This window comes from Sus scrofa, chromosome 8, assembly GCF_000003025.6.
Source record: "Sus scrofa isolate TJ Tabasco breed Duroc chromosome 8, Sscrofa11.1, whole genome shotgun sequence".
Lineage (NCBI taxonomy): Eukaryota > Metazoa > Chordata > Mammalia > Artiodactyla > Suidae > Sus > Sus scrofa.
In genome coordinates this window covers 136,274-152,970 of record NC_010450.4, presented here as the reverse complement: position 1 = coordinate 152,970, position 16,697 = coordinate 136,274, and the positions used below count along the sequence as shown (strand labels likewise).

Genomic DNA, 16,697 nt, shown 5'->3' with positions numbered 1-16,697 from the left:
TTTCTATGGCTGCGACATGCTCACAAAGTGTCACTGAAGGTAAATTTAATCAATGCACACACACTGAAAAGAAAAAGCTCAAAGTTCAAACCGCATTTACCTGCACACGCAGCCGGGACCCTGCTACATTCTGAAGCTGCAGAGACACACGGGACGGTGGCGTTACCCACACGTGCTGCCCCCACGGAGCAGCCCCACCGGACCAGCGGCTTTGGCTGCTCAGCGAAACGGATCTGCTCCTTTACCTGCTTAAAACAACCAAGAGAAAAGGAGGTCTGAGCGATGGCAAAGCACTAGCACGAGCCATGGAGACACAGCCCGGTCTTGATGGCAGCTTGGTGGCACTGAGGACCAGGGGCTGGTGGGAGGCAGGGAGGCAACGGGCTTCAGGGGTGACCTGGTGAGAGGCTGGGCCTCAGGGAGAGCTGGGGAGCAGAAAACTGCGTTACTTCATTCCTATGAGGCCTGTGAAGGTGTCCCCTGGGCCACTCACTCGGTGAACCCGTGAAAGAGGGTGCCCACAGGCTCCCAGCTGTGTCCTGAGCCACGACAGAGGACAGACACACAACATGCAGGGTTTGTGTGGGGACAGGGAGGGCCCATGCAGGCTTGAGTAGGGCCTCCGCCAGGTGAGCGCGCGTGAGCACAGGCGGGGGTTGCGAGAGGCAGCAGGGAACCGGGGGCACAAGAACCCTGGGAAACGTGGCCTCCGTCCAGGGCGACGCTCTCAGAGCTCCTGGGGGAGCAGTGGCTGCGCTGCGGACCCTGAGCCCCGGGGCTCAGGCTGGGCCCCCCAGAGCCTCAAGGGACTGCGCTCCTGGTCCACCTGGCCCCCCTCCTCATGGAAGCCCGCGGGGCGGGGCCGGGGCCCAGGGAGGCTCCCTTCCAAGCAGGAGTGGGAAGCACCGGACCCGGCGCGCCACCAAGGTTCAACAACAGTGGTTAAACTCGCTCGCCCTGGGGACGACGTGCTGATAAGTGTTCACATAAAAGTTCATATGATCCTCGTTCCCGTCGTGGCGCAGTGGTTAACCAATCCGACTGGGAACCATGAAGGTGCGAATTCAATCCCTGGCCTTGCTCAGTGGGTTAAGGATCCGGCGTTGCCTTGAGCTGTGGTGTAGGTTGCAGATGCGGCTTGGATCCTGCGTTGCTGTGGCTCTGGCGTAGGCCAGTGGCTATGGCTCTGATTTGACCCCTAGCCTGGGAACTTCCATATGCCGCAGGAGCGGCCCAAAGAAATAGCAAAAAGACAGAAAAAAAAAAAAATCTAACTTACGACAAAACCTACAAGGAGAGAGACTGTAAGGTCTTGCCAGAGACACGCCAAAGTCATTTGACGAGATTCATCATCCACGGTTTTCCAAAAAACTCTCCACGAATTCAGAAGGCAGTGTCCAACCTGATCGAAGTTCTGCATTTAAGAGATACCCACACAGACCCACTCAAAGGTTCAGACCTGACGTTCCAAGCATTCTTCCCACGCCGCGCATGGAAAGCAGCCGTAGTGCCTCCCAGAGGTGGTGCTGGCGGCAGTCCTGTGACTGGACAGACTGTCCAAGAGACACCAAGTGCACCACGAGACTGGGGAGCTTCGCTTTAAGTAAACGATGCCCCCTGAAAAGCGTATTTACAAAACAAACAAACAAACAAAAAAACAAACAGAACAAAACCCAACCTACAACAAACATCACTCCTACCTTAAGCCAGGCGTCTCCCTGCCCTTTACCCCCAAATAACCAATTCAGGTGGAGGGAGACCAGAAGTGAAGGCAAGATCTAAGCCTCAGAGGCCACAGGGCACCGCCGGGGGGTCTCCGGTGTGGACGTCCAGCTGCCGCAGGCCCAGGGAGGGCACAGATGCAGCTGGGAGAGCCCCCAGGCTGTCCCCCGCTCCCTGTCCCCAGGGGACACACCCCAATCCCCCGAGTCTGATGTGTCATGATCTCCTCAGTGGCAGAAATCTAAGGGAAACTGAAACTGAAGCACAAGCCTAGTGTGAAGAGCCCGCGTCATCAGCCTCAGGAGCGGGGACGATCATGCCCAGGCCACCTGTGGTGGGCCCTGTCCCCAGCACAGGTCCCGTGCCTCAGGCAGACCCTGGGCTGTCCTGACACTGTCCACCAAGGTCCAAAGCTGACTGAAGACGTTAAACACAGACAGGCTGCGCGTGGCTGCCAATGGCCTGGGGTAATTTTTTACAGCACGGAGTTATGGAGAGTTACAAACAAAATCTTAGTGTCATCATCAATGAAAGAATGGTTTCTGATATAAAACATAAAACCAAACAATATGGAACATTTTAGACAATCCGCTCCCCCTTCTTGAACCAAAGGCGTGGGGGCTCCACTCTGGCCCCACAGTCCTCCAGCCAGCACCGTCCATCTGGGCAGCCGGGTGCGGCGGCCAGTGTGGCCGAAGCCCCTGCACTAAGGCCGGTGTGGCTGGAGGACTGAGTCCTGCCCCACCCCGGGCCTATAACCAGGCTTGAGCTGGGAGAGGTCGACGAGGTTGGCCCCCAACCGGTGCTTGGGAACCCGGCTGGTGACAGTGCCTGTCACCAATCTGAAACTTCCCACGAATGCAAAGCATGGTCTATGCTGAGACCATGTCTGCAGCGCAAGCGTGGCAGGTGCCTCTGTGAGCAGCCCCACGGGCCCCAGGTCTCTGGGCAACAGCCCCCAACCCTGCCCAGGCGTCTGTCCCGACTCCATGGGGAGATGACTGTGGACCCTGTGCCAGGTCCCCCAGCCTCACCCCACATGCCTTTTCCTTCACTGAACTGATCAGTGGCCGCGAGACATGTGCCCTTTGGCCTCTCGATGTCCCAGGCCTGCTGGACCTCTGGGGGATCTGCCCTGACAAGCCCACTGTGGCCACAGATGGTGACCAAGGCCTGGCCTCCCACTCCTGATGCACCCCTGCAGCACCTGTTTTCCAAGGGGACCCTGTCCCTCCTCCAGGGGGTCAGCAGCCTCCACACCCCCTTCTCTGGTCTCCAGGCCGATCCAGACCCCACTCTGGACACTGTCCTCCGGATCCTCAAGGGCAAGCCCTTCTTGCTTCAGAACCTTCCACACCTTCCTCCCATCTTCCATCCCCTGCCCCATGAGATCCTGGTGACAACAGCACTACCAGCACCTCCAGTCTCCAAGGCCGGTGCCCGCCCTGCTGGCCTGGCTGAGCCCCTGCGCCTGCAGCGAGCTGGAGAGAGCTCAGCCATGCCCGGGGGCCATTCTCCCAGGCGCCTCCCTGTCCTCACCCCAACCGCACCCTCCGCAGGTCGGCTGTGCCCATGGCCGTTCCCAGGACCAGGACACGGATCCATCGGAACGGCCCCCGCCCGCATCCCGACTTTCTCCTCAACATTTAAGCTCACCAGACTCTTCCCTCCAGAGTAAGCCACACAAAGGGGCCAGACTCCTACGAGCTTTGCCCGCGCTCCAGCTCTGCCCATCCGCGGCAGGGCCTGTCCCCATCAGCTCTCGTCCATGGCAGCTCCGCTCCCCGTGCCCACCTCACAGCTGTGTACCTGGTGGCCTGGTGCTCCGTCTTTACAGTAGCCACCAGCGACCCTGTGACTCCCGAAGAGGCTACCCAAACCCAGTCGCTATCCTGTCCCCACGCTGCCACCATCTTCGGTGTCAGCCCAGCCTGTCCCCTGCAGGGTCAAGGCCGTGTCCTCGTCACGGACGTCACCCCCAGCAGGGCGCCCACTCTGGAGCCGGAACCCAAGCACTTCAGAGTAAACACTGTTGGCTCAGCCAGAGACACTTCTGCCCCTGGAGAACCTCTTCCTACTCATTTCCGCTCAGACATCGCCCGACTGCTGACCCCTGCTCCCCGCCAACGGCCTCTTCTCAGGACCGGCTGGTGAGATCTTGGACTCTCAGGTCCCCACTCACCTCCCCCCCTCCCCCGGGGGAGCTGGCCAGGCTGCTCTGTGCCCCGACACCCACTGCGGCGTGGACACTCCATCTGGTCCCCGAGACCTCTCCTCCACAGCCCATCTGCCCCAAGGCTGGGCCTAGGGCCCCCGGCCCCTCTATGTTCCCCGGGACAGCGAGCCTACGGCCTCCTTCGCCCCCCTGCTTGCCCCCCAGGCACTCTGGTCTCAGCCCCACCAGCTCTGCTGCTGACCACTGCCTGCCCCAGCCCCTGCTCCTCCTCCGGGCACCGGCGGCTCCGGGGCCTGACACTGACAAGGTGAATGAGGCAATACCACTCAGGCTGATTCTGCGCTGACCCGCCCTCCCTGCCGGAGTTTGGCCTCAGCGTTTATTTCTTAAACCCAGGCGTTCTGATCAGCAGTGTCTCTGGAACATGGAACATCCCCAGCCAGCACAGAGGGTTTAAGGACCCCGAGTTGCCACAGACGTGGCTCAGATCTGATTCCCTGGTCTAGGAGGTTCACGTGCTGCTGGGTGGCCAAAAAAGAAAAAAAAAAAAATCTGATGTCTGCAAACACGAGGGTGTGACTTAGTGACCTGAGGCTCAGTCGCAGAGGTGTCTCCAGGCACCTGTCCGGCAACAAATGCCCAGCCACACCCACAATTGGCCCCAGCTCCTCCCACCAGGCCTGCCTCCATGTGCACCCCCACACTCTCCAGCTCAACACCCCCAAGCCAAGCTCAGACGTCTCCTCCTGTGCTCCGCTGGGATGACCAGGCATTTCCATGTGGGTGTCAGCATCCAGCGTTTAACCAGGACGCTTCCCTTGCTACCAGGAATGGATGCGTCACGTGTGCCCCCACCTACCGCATGCCCCCTCCACGCCAACTCACCCAAAACAGCGGCTCCAGGAGAGCACGCATCCTGGTGGCGGAGGAGGCCCCGAGCCACCGTCCTCCACTGGGCATGCCGTGGCGGACCCTCCACTGGTTCTAGAACATTCCAAGTGCAGTCCTGCCTTGGGTCCTCAATCAGTGTGGAGGAACCTTCTTGCTCAGATGGCCCGAGCCCCTCCCTCTCCCGCCTCAAGCCTCTTCTCAAATGTCACCTCCTCGGCCAGCCTTTGGAGATCGCCCACACCTGAGAGCCCCCACCCCTGAACTGAGGCGTTCACTCTGTCATCACCCACCTCCCCACGTGATTGGCAGCCCTATCAACTCAGCAGAAGGACTACATGATAAAATTGAGAAAACCTTCCCAGAGGGTAGAAAGAAATACATTCCCAAAGGAAATACAGAAGATGCGCCATCCGACTAACAGAAAAAGAAAAGAGAGGAGCTTTGAAACACACGTCCCCATTTGACTTCCCAAGCTGGGGGGCGAGAATGCAGGTGTCTCACGCAGTCCTTTCCATAGGCAGTTTTAGGGGGTATGTCACGACCGTGTATTCCCCAGGAAGGATCCGACCGCAAGGGCCCAACCCACATCCAACCACATTCCGGACCACAGGACGTCAGGAGCACGAGGCAGGGTCCTAGGGCTCCAGGGAGAGGGGTGCCACACAGAGCTCCACCAGGCAACGTTGTCGTTCTTCCCAGGTTCTGCCGGAAGACAACTTTAATGCGGAATTCTGCATCCAGCCAAGCTACTGCCCAAGTAGGGCCTTTCAGGAGTCTCAGGAACAGCGCTCAGGGCACATGGGCTATGTACCCACATGTTACCACGTGTGCCGGACCCAGCGAGCTCAGCAGAAGTGATGAGCGCCTCACGCCCAGGAGGACGGTGGACAGGCTGCTGACCACGACCAGGGGAGGCCGGGCAGAGGGACGTGTGAACTTTGATCTGGAAGGGGAGGCATCCTGCAGTCGGGGCGAGGGACCCCACAAGGGCAGCATGACCACTGTGGGGCCGGCCAGCGGCCTGGAGAGCGAGGCATCCAGACGGGGCAGGGGCTGAGGACAGAGGGCAAGGAGGGCACGGGCCTCAGACCCCATCCTTGAGAACGTGCACCCTGACAGCCACGTCAGGCAGAGGTGTCAGAACTGTTTCCATGACCGCGTCCACGCCCCACTAGCACTCAAGCTTTGGAGAAGTGTGAAACACACAGCCAAAGGGGCTGTCGGACCCCAAGATTCCACTGCAGACCCACGGCCCCTCCATGAAAGGGCTGACTCAGGTGGAACCAAGCATGCAGAGGGCGAAGCTGAGCCATCGGGGTCACCCTAAGCTTGAAACCTAACCAAGGAGCCCAGCTGGGATTTCCATGGGGTCTCAGAACTGCCCCCACTTCCCATTTTTGGCCTAAAACAGCTCCATCTGCTGTCATGCCCATCCTGGGGCTGGGAGAGTGGCCTTCCCAGGTTCACAGGTGCCCGGGGCTGTACCTGGATGGTCACATGCAACAGATGATCCAGGGACAGGACTCGGGGGAAACGGGCCAGGGGGGCTGACAGGAGACTACGGCAGGCAGAATGCCGAGATGGCCCCGAGATTCCAGGGGCTGGTGTGCCACGCCTCCCTCTGTGCTATCCTAGGTGCTGCTGCCAAGGGGCTTCTGAAGATGCAGTTAAGGCCTCAAAGCAGCTGATCTTAAATCAGGGTGAGTACCCAGTGGCCTGACCAACTGCATGGGCTTTCAAAGCAGAGCTTTCTCCAGCTGGTGGCAGAAGAGTAGGTCAGAGGGATGAGTCTTGCTGGCCTGGCAGAAAGCCACACGCTGCCAACTGCCCATGGCCCCAGGCGAGGCCTGCGGGGCCCCTAACAGCTGAGGGCAGTCCCCAGCCCAGACAAAAGCTGTTGTGTGGACCACAGATTGATTTCAGCCTCTGAGGACCTGAGCAGAGGAGTCAGCCACACCCTGCTGGACTTCAGACCCATGGAACTGTGACTGATAAGTGAGTGTCCTTTTAAGCCACCAAGTTTGTGACAATTTGCTTCTCAGCAGTAGGAAACGATACAGTGGTGTTTAGCAAATCACTGGCGAAGGACAGGGCTGGCCTCCCAGGTACGCGAAGTACACAGTGACCACTGACTTAAACCTGAGCATCTGTTCTCCCAATTCTAGAGAAAGAAGCAGGTTAATACACAAGCAGCAGAATCCCCTTTGTCTGGACCCAACCGTGCCTCCCAAATTCATGTGCTAAAACCCTAACCCCCATGCCCATATATGTGGTCTTTGGGAGGTTGGGATTCATGGTGGCGGGGGGTGCATGATGGGAACAGTGCCCCGACAGGAAGAGGCCAGCATGCTCCCTCTCTGCCCGTGAGCACACAGCAAGAAGGGCATCTGCAGGCCAGGGAGTGGGTGCTCGCCACAGACCAGGCCCACCAGAACCTGGAGCTGGGACCCCAGCCCCCAGGACGGTGAGAAAGAAAGGCCTGCTGCTTAAACTGCCCTGCCTGTGACAGTGCATTTCAAAAGCTGCGCTAAGACACCTCTCCCGACAGTGGAGACACCAGGCTGCATCTAGTCAAAGGCTGGGGACAGCCCTCTGCTTCTGGCAGGTCCACCTTCAGGAGCAAAGCGCAGTTACCCTGTGCAGAGGAATCGCTGTTGGACAGCAGAAGTCGTATTTCCCTAACAATTTCAAAAACTTTCTACACACTTTCTAAACCTTTTATAAAGGCTGCTAAGCAGCAAAGCCACAGTGCCACTGTGAACTGTGGTGACATGGCCCCAGAACACCCCCAATCTCAGAAACGGCTCAGAAACGGTGCTGGGATGCCAGGCCTCTCCTGACACTCTCTGCTCCCAAGGGGCCTGGGGCCAGAGCACAGGAGGTGACCAGCAGCACAGATCGCGTGAGGCCACCTCTCAGACCCACAGCCGGACCCAGCCCCTCCCTCACCTCCTTTAGTCTAAAGAGCAAAGAGGAGACGACAGACAAAGCTGGATGGAACAGAGTGAAGAACGAGAAAACCAGGTGCGATGGGTGGCAAGGAAAAGCTGACGCTACGGGGGGAAGAGGGGAGCCACCAAAGGGGGAACCCGCCTGCGTCTGGTTCAGAAAACCGCCCTGGAAGGTGTTCTTGAGATAACTGGGGTGATTTGAAAACGGAAGAAATGAGCTAGTCTGTGCAGAAAGTGTCCACTTCTCAGGTGTAGTAATGACACGGCAGCTGTGTGGGGACCATCCTACTACTAGGACCCGCAAGCTCTCAGTTACCTAAGGGACACAGCAGGCTGTCTGCAGCCACTTTCAGATGATTTGACAATAAACACTTATTTAGAAAAAGAGACTCAAATATGGCATCATGCAAACAATTGCTGGATCTAGGGGAAGGGTAAGCTCACTGTATAATTCTTTCAGTTTTTCTCCATTGTGGTTTTTTTTTTTTCTCGAATAAAAACTTTGGTTAAAAAAATAACAAATCACTTGAAATAACCGTTCTCTGCTTGTTCTCCGCCGTGACCGGGCCCTGTGTCTGCACTTCCTCGCCAGGCAAACACGGGTGACCAATCAAAGCCCTCAGGACACTCGCCTCCTTAGAGGGCTTTACGAGGGCTTTACGAAGGTCAGCTTTTAGTTATTCTCTGTTCAGTACCTATCACGGGCCAGGCCCTGCTGAGAGTCAGGAAACACAGATGCTGGCGAGACCCCCACAGCACCCACAAGTTAGCAGGGAGTTCCCAAGGAGGTCTGCGGATGGCTTTCCACTATTTGCTGATGTCTTGTTAAACGCCTGGGACGTGCTGCTAAGGTAGCAGAGTCTCGCAAATACTGATGCATTTCCAAAAAAAAAAAAAAAAATCCAGTTAACCGCCACTCTCTGAATCCACCTAAATATTAGAAAACAATCAAGCTAACAACTGGTTTTTTAAGGACTATATTTTCTCTCTCTTTTTTTCTTTTTGGCCGCCCCTGGGCATATGCAGTTCCCAGGACAGGGATCAGATCCAAGCTGAAGGTGCGACCTAGCGACCTTAGCTGCAGCCTCAGCAGTGCTGGATCCTTAACCCACCGTGCGGGCCGCCAATCCCATGGCACCACAATGCAACTCTAAGAACTACATTTGCAAGTACGTTTTAGTTCTTTTCAATGAAGGGTTCTGCTGAGTTCGACGGACAATTCTGAAGGAGTGTGTAGCAGTGCTCGGCCCCTAACGCTCTCCTCCTGTTAGGTGTTTCACTACTGTCCTGTGGGGCTTCGCATAACTCAGTGCTGCGGGGGGAAACACGCAGATTAGAAAGGGTCGTCTTGTTATTTTTAAAAGCCTCACTTGTTAAAGTTCAACGAAATACTACCAACTTGTAGAACCGAAGGAGAGTTCCATTTTCTGAAGCACAGTGAATTGTGCAGAATTTCTGCAACAGTAACAGCAAATATCAGAAGGGTAGGAAGAAACTGTCCCCAAACCCCAACTCATTCCAACAGCGAAAAAATTACATTTTCAACTTCAACTTCAATTCTGAACATTAGCCAAATAAAGCTCCAAATGAAATAACAAATCCTGCCATCTAGCAGATTAAAGAGTAACAGTATAGACTGAAACAAGGCTTGCTTTATAATGCGAATCAAACCACCCAAACAAATAATTCCAATCACTGGCAAAGGGCCCTGCAGGAGGGGACCCTCCCTCCGCGTGGCGACCAGTCCTCCAGGGAGGCCTCCCATGTGGGCCTTCAGAGCCCTGTGCTACAGCCTCAGCCCAGCCCAGAGGGAGGCAGGCACTGGTGGGTCTGGGTACTGGGAGGGGCACCGAGGGCTGGGCACCGAGGCCCCTGTACAGTTTCCCAGAGCATCACTTCCCCACATGGGTCAACTACTCAAAACATTTGGGGATCTCACATCTAAAAAAGGTCTTAAAAACACCAGTTTATACTTTCTGGAGCAAAATACCTGGCAGGAATAAAACAAAGCTCTGGAAACATCCAAAATCACTACACCTGAAGTTTCAAATAACTCCACATCACTGACACACATACCTACGGTTTAAGTTGTGTGGGCGGAGAGGGCTTATGGTTTGCTACTGTGTTCTAGGTTAATTCCTAAAACCCTTCCGACTTGAAACTTATCTCCCGTCATGTGTGCGCTTCAGAAACAGTGGTTCCAGTCACAGTGGTGACATCGGAAGCCATGTAACCAAAGAGGCCACCTCAGACTGGCCACTACACACAACCGTGCTAATCCACCCACAGGGTGCTTCTCCCTGCAGGAGCTAAAATCTGACCAGTGCCAGGCCTTATCCCAGTGTGCCTTCCTCCCTCTCAAGTGTGGGCTGGGCCTGGTGCCGAGATCCCAACAAACAGAATGTGGCAAAAGGGACGGGAGTCACGGCCCAGATCAGGTCACGAAGACCGTGGCCTCCCGCTTGCTCTCTTACTCTGCCGCTGGCTCCCTGAGCTGCCCTCATGGACGTCTCCGGCCAGCAGCCAGAGCCCCGGCCAGCACCCCTCGTGAGATGCTGAGCCTGAGCACCCAGCTCAGCTGTGCCTGGATTCCTGACCCGCAGACATTGTACGATAGGAACTAATAGAAATAGTGCAACTGCCCAGCATTATCACACTTTCAAAAATCCAAAAATGGGAAAGGAAAGAGCCTAACCAAAACTGAACGCCCAGTTTTACAGGTCTTTTCCAAAACTTCACAAAGCAAATTAAGTGTTTAAAGAATAAAGTGTTAATAAATAAAAGAAAAAGAAAAAAAGAAAGTATGTTAAAAAAAAAAAAAGTAAGCATTAAGTATGAGGGTCCCGACTGTGGTTACATTTGGACATTTGGCAAAGAAAAGTTTCTAGACTGGACTATTTGGGGACTCCATTTGCTTAAGATTAGGTCCCATGAAATGTTACACTGAAAATCCAAAGTGGTTTTCTCCTAAGTAACCAAGAAGTGAAACTACGGCACAAAATGAAATACTGAACTGACCAGTTCAAGCATCTCCCTTGAGAGTTTGAGATTTACGCCTCATTCTACTGTCCAATCTCTGGATGAGTCGCAAGCCTGTCGCACGCACATCTTTCTGAAAGCATTCCTGCTTTTCATGCGTTCGTTCACACACTCCCTCATTCATTCGGTGACTGTGTGCCGCATGCCGACCCCGTGCCAGGCAGCCAGTGCCCGCCTGGGCCTTCTGTCCTCTCAAACTCCTCCAACACTATTCTACACAACACCCTCTGGAGCCCTTCCCCAGTCAAAGAGCAGCACTGTCGCATCCCCACTTCCAAATTAAAGGACAATGTGGGCAAGATCCTGATGAAAGTCTGATTCCAAGGTTTCAGAGACACAAAGCCAGTGTGGACCAGGCACTGGAGGATGGGCCCCAACGTGCTCCATGACCAGCCCCGGGGCCCTGCCCAGGCAGCATGTGCTAAAGGTCAGGTCTGTGGGGCCCAGGTGCTCAGGGGCCTCAGGAGGAGACTGGTCTGCACCTGTGGGGCTCAGGCGACCAGGACCCTGATGCTCCAGAGCCTTTGGAGCAGGCAGGTCCAGCTGAGGGGGCCGGGCAGTTTCAGGGCACCTCTGGATCCCGCTTCTGGACCCAACCCCCCTGGGGACCCAGCCTGGGGGCCCTTCACTCCTCACAGACCACCTTTGAGGTCTGGGTACCTCTCAGGGACTCATTCAAGAGTCGTGACCTCCCTAGGGACCTGTCCAAGTTCTGGCTCTTATCACGGTCCTAGCCCTCCCTCAGAGCCGGCCTTCTTCAGTCCTGCCCCAGCATCCAGCTTCCTACGTGACCTACCTGGGTCACCCTTGGAGCCCGCCACATGGCACGGTCCCAGGGTCCCGGCCTCCTGGGAAGGGAGGGCTGTCCCAGGGTCCCAGAGGTGCTCGCGGTGCTTCCAGAATCCTGGCCGTACCAAGGCCAATGTTGGTGTCCCAGTCCTCCCTAGTGGGTTTAGCCTCAAGTCCTGATCTTTCCACGAACCCGTCCTGGGGTCCAGACTGCCCCAGTGACCCATCCTAAGGTCCAGGCCCTCCTCAGTGACTTGTTTCAGTGTCCCAGCAGTTCCTGGGTCCTGCCGGGTCCTGAGGTCTGGCCCTGCTCGGTGACCTTCCTCAGGGTCCAGCTCTCTCCAATTCCTGCTGGGTCCTAGGGTTCCAACCCACCACCGTGACCTAGAGTGGGGTTGGACCCAACTCCATGACCCATAGCACGGTTGGGATCTCCTAGGTGATCTGTCTCAGGGTCCAGAGATTCCTAGTCCTTTTCTGGGGGATCCCGAAGTCCAGACCTTCTCGGTACCCGTTCTGGGGTCCGGTCCTCCCTGGTCCCTCCCCGAAGACTCGTCCCGGGATCGGGCCCTCCCTGGGGTCCCAGTCCCCGGTGGGTCCGGCCCGGGCCTGGGCCTGCCAAGCCGAGTCGGGGCTCCGCAGACCGGGCCGACGAGGGCACAGGGGCGCGGGCAGGGGTTCGGAGCCTTCCGGGCCCGGACACAGGCAGAGGCCGCGGCCTGTGGAGCGGGCGCCGCGGACCAGGCCGGGCGGGGCGCGGACTCACTGACCTGCCGTCTCGGCTGCGGGCGAGCGGGGCGCACGCGGGGGCCGCGCCGGGAGGGGGAGGGGGCGCCGCTCCCTCTGGGTCCCCCCCAAGAGCAGGAGAAAAAAACCCGTCCGGAGTTTAAAACAAAGAGGCGGAAATGCCCGAGTGGAGCCGAACGCAGAGTCGGGGGCGCCGTGCTTGGAGCATGCGCAGTGCCCATCCCGGCTCCCACCCGGCAACCAGGACCGGGGCGGGGCCTGGAGGGGCGGGGCCAGAGGCGGGGGAAAGGGCGTGGTCCAAGGGCGCGGGCGCGTCCGGGCTGGGCTCCGCCCAGGGACTTGGGGGAGGCAAGGGCGCGGGGGCGGGATCTAGGGCTGGGGCGTGGCAGAGAATGTGGGTGCAGGCGGGGGGCGTGGTCAGAGAGAGATTGGAGGACGGGCACTGCTCAGAGACCCTGCAGGGGGCAGGGCGCTAGAGACTTGTGAGGGGTCGGGAAGGCGGGGCCGGAGATTGTGCCGGGCCTGGCGGAGGCGTGGCGCGATCCCCGGTCCGGGGGCGGGGAGGGGCGTGGTCGGAGGGCGGGGTCGGTGGCCGCGGCGCTAGGCGGGGGCGGGGCTGACGGAACGCAGAACCCTGCAGTCAGCTGGGCTCGAGCAGGGCTCTAGGACCAGGACTTTCCTCCGAGGGAGGCGGTCTCGTTCTTGCATTCCTATTCTTCCTGGGAACTAGCTCCTGGAAGGAGTAGGGTCGCCGCGGACAGAGATCGTCCTCCCTCCTGGACTCCCGGTCAGCCAGCAGCATGGCCGACTCCACAACCCATCCCTAGTCCACCTTTCTGCAGGCCCCGCCCTGGAGCTGTAAGCAGTGAAGGTGACGGTCCCGCCCCGCTGGGGTCCACACTGCGTAGGGGGCGCAGCGCGGGAATAACAGAGGAAAGTAAATGAGGTGTCCTGTGGGAAACAAGCCAGGTGGGGGAGGCTGTGGGTGTCCAGAGTTGGTTACGATAGAGGGTATAGCTCAGTGGTAGGGCATTTGACTGCAGAGTTGGTTACAGTAGAATGAGCGGGCACGGAAGGGATGCAGGGAGCAAGCCCTGCAAGTATAGGAGTTGGCAGAGGTTCACAGCGGGTCCAGACAGCCTCAGGCCCTGAGGTGGGTGTGTGTGTGAAGGGTACTTTCCAGAGACCAGCCTGAAAACCAGAGGGCACAGGGAGGCTGGAGATGAAGTCAGATGGCAGGGTCTCCGTGGAAGGCTGAACTGTGTCAGTGGGGGCAGGGCTGCATCAGAAGGCAGTGCTGGGGAGAGCCAGGGGCCTGCACCACGTGGTGCCGTGGAGGGCAGGCAAGGTGGAGGAATGGGCAGCTGCTGACCATCTGAGGAGGGTGATGTTGCTAGGCCCCAAGCTGGGGCCATCGGGAGGCTGGGGGCTGTAGGTGTGCAGCGTGAGCTTGCAGTGTCTACAGATGATGGGACGGTCAAGGGAGGGAGTGAGGGATGGGGGGCCACCCCAGTTGATCCTCCTAGTGGAGAAATGCAGGAGTTCAGGAGGCGCAGGGGAGAAAGACCCAGATAAAACAGCCTGGGGAGGAGGAGCCTCCTCCCAGGGGTGAGTGATGTCCTTTCGGCTGCAGGAAGGATGAGGGCAGTGAGGCCCCTCTGGGGCCATGGCCAGTGGAGTGTGGATGCATCGTTGGAGTGAAAACAGATTGTTCAAAGGAGGAGGAGAAATACAGACAACTTTTCAAGGCAGTAGATGGAAGCCACAAAGGGAACGAGGCATGCCAGAGAAGAAGGCTGTTTTCTATCTGGGCTGGAGCCCTGGCAACGTCAGTGGCTTTGACTGGGTACACTGGGACAATGACCATGCCGTGTGAGCCCAGGCTCCCAGATCCAGGGGGGCAGCTGGCAGGACTTCACACTGGGGGGGGAGGGGGGCAGACCCTGATGCATGGTCTCTTCTAGCTGCTTCTGTTTCCTGGGCATTCAGATGACCCGGATTGGAAGTGGATGCCCAGGGGACAGCAGACCAGGAGCAGCCCTGGGCTGAGGGTAAGGTAACACCAGGCAGTCACCTGACAGCTGTCTGACACTGTGGCCACCTGTCTGCAAATGGGGGAGAGCCAGGAGCAAGTAGATGAGGCATGGCAACAGTTCCAAATTCGTCCCAGGCCCAGGGTCTCTTGCTGAGGGTGCAGACCAGACATCTGGGCTACCCACCCATTCTCCCTGGGGGACCTCATCGATTACTGCATCCCGGACCTTGACCCTGATTCTCTGGCTCCTGTGTCCAGCTGTGTGGCCACATCTCTAATGTCAGAATGTCAACTCCTGACCTTCCCATGGCCCTCGCTGCAGAGAAAGTGGACTCCTTCCCACCTGCTGAGCGGCAATCCTCCCTCCCACGCCCACACTTGCTGTCAGTAGACTCCTCAGAATCCACCACGGCTCCTCCACCCCACTCCCAAACTGGTCCAAGGCCCTGGATTCCCCCAGTTGGTGCATCACCTCCAGGCTGGCCTCCTGCTTCCTTCCTCGGGCCCCAAATCTATCCTCACCATGAAATAGTAAGTCTCACAACACGTTAGCGGAGGAATGTCCCTGCTCTGCCCAGAACCCTCCAGGGCTTCACTCAGAGCAAAAGCACAAGAGTCGGGGGTCACAGGGGGCCCAGGGACACCTGCGATGATGGAAATGCGTGTTGGGTGGATGGTGGTGATAAGCTCCTGGGTGTACATCTGGGTCAGAACTCACTGAAGCATACAGGTTACATTGTGTGATTACACCTCAATAGGGCAGAACAGAAAGAGGGAACCAAAAACCAGATATAAGCAGTGAGAGGAGACCCCCCACCCACCTGCCCACACCCCCTCCTTCCCCAGAGGCGTTGTCCTCCCTTCTCTGCCACTCAAGCACCCCCCCAGAGTGCCCGTCTTCTCTGCCTCCCCCAGGGCCATCCTCTCTGGTGGGCCATTCCAGGCTGCCCCCCTGAATAACCAAATGGAATAAAACGGGCTCTCTCGGCCACGTGCGTCTCTGCTCATCCTTTTAGCCCGACTCCTCAGAAGAGCTGTCTACACTCGCCCCCGCCCCAATTCCCCTTCCCGGGCTATCTCTTAACGGCTCAGCCTCCCCCGGTAAAACACTCTGGCCCAGGTCACCCCGGATGTCGTGGGCTGCGTCCACAGCCACCGTCACCTCCATGACCCCCTGCACTGCTCTCTCCTGGGAACGCTTTCCCCTCAGCCCATTCCCGTGTTCTGCCCTCTGACTGGCACCTTCTCAGCCCCTCAGCCATCCTCCTCTCCTGCCCCTACGGTCACTCCTGGCCAGCGAGCTCTTTGGCCGCATGGTTTTGAGCTCCGTCCAGGTGCTGGTGACCGCCAGCGTGTGTGCACCGAGGTGTCCCTCAGGGAACTGCAGACATTGCTCCCCCAGGCCCGGGGCAGACCGCTTCCTCATCTTCCCATCCCAGCCAGGGGCAGCGCCGTCTTCTCCGCTACTGGGGGCACACATCAGCACTCCTTCCTGATGCCCCCTCTCTCCGTTTTCCCACACCCAGTTTATGGGCAAATGCTGTCGGCTCTATCTTCAGACGCGCCGAGGTGCAGCCCAGGCTCTCCGCCTCTGCAGCTGCTGCCCCAGCCACAGCCTCTCCTGAACAGAGCAGCCGAGGAGCCAGCCCCTCGACACCTGGGTCAGAGTGCGCCAGGCCTTTGCTTAGCAGCCGGCAGCTGCTCCGAGTCCCCCAGGGCTGCCTCGAGCCTGCATCCTGCCCCACCTCTGGCCTGGCCTCTGTTGCTCTCCTGTCACTTCCTCCAGCCACATGGCCCCTCAACACTCCTGGACTTGCTGGGCCCTCGCGCCTCAGGGCCATGGCTGAGCTACTCTCAGGCTTTCCTGACCGCCCATGTGGCTCCCCCCACCCTCTGCCGGGTGCTCAGATGTCTCCCAAGGCCTCTCCTGACCAACCTGGCAACAAAACCCCAGCACTTGACAACCTACCCTCCTGTCGAGACTCTAGTCACATGTATTGTTGGTGGGGACAGAAGGGAGGTTGAGAGTATCCAGCGAGATTACATGGGTATTTATCCTCTGACCCCGCAATCCCCAAGGAAGAATTTAGGCCAAAGATACACTGGCAAGAATGCAAAGGCAGGAACAGGGCTAATAACGGAAATGGAATTTATACTAGAAAAAACTGGAACAGTCCACGTGGCATCAAGTGCGAGTAATTAACAAACCACTGAATCTCCACACAGGGGTTCTTGCAGCTGTATAAGAGCTTCAGACACCTGTATGTGCCATCAGGGGTCACCTCCAGGATGGTGGCCAGGGCCTGTCACTGAGACAAGCAGGACAAAAAAGGATAGTCAGCCTGCT

The 16,697-nt window shown here is 57.8% G+C and overlaps 1 protein-coding gene across 6 annotated transcripts in view; it reads right to left on the bottom strand.

The window, feature by feature from the left end:
- PCGF3 (polycomb group ring finger 3) overlaps positions 1–12,536 on the bottom strand; it is a 49,362-nt gene extending 36,826 nt beyond the window's left edge. For 2 of the 6 annotated variants that reach the window (XM_021100828.1, XM_021100827.1), the window contains exons 1-2: positions 12,339–12,535; positions 101–245 (exon numbers count right to left, since the gene is read on the bottom strand). The gene's annotated coding sequence lies outside the window, so the exon portion shown is untranslated. Of the gene's footprint in view, positions 1–100; positions 249–12,338 lie in introns of all 6 variants that reach the window. The other 4 variants (XM_021100825.1, XM_021100823.1, XM_021100826.1 and 1 more) reach the window with 3 other exon arrangements.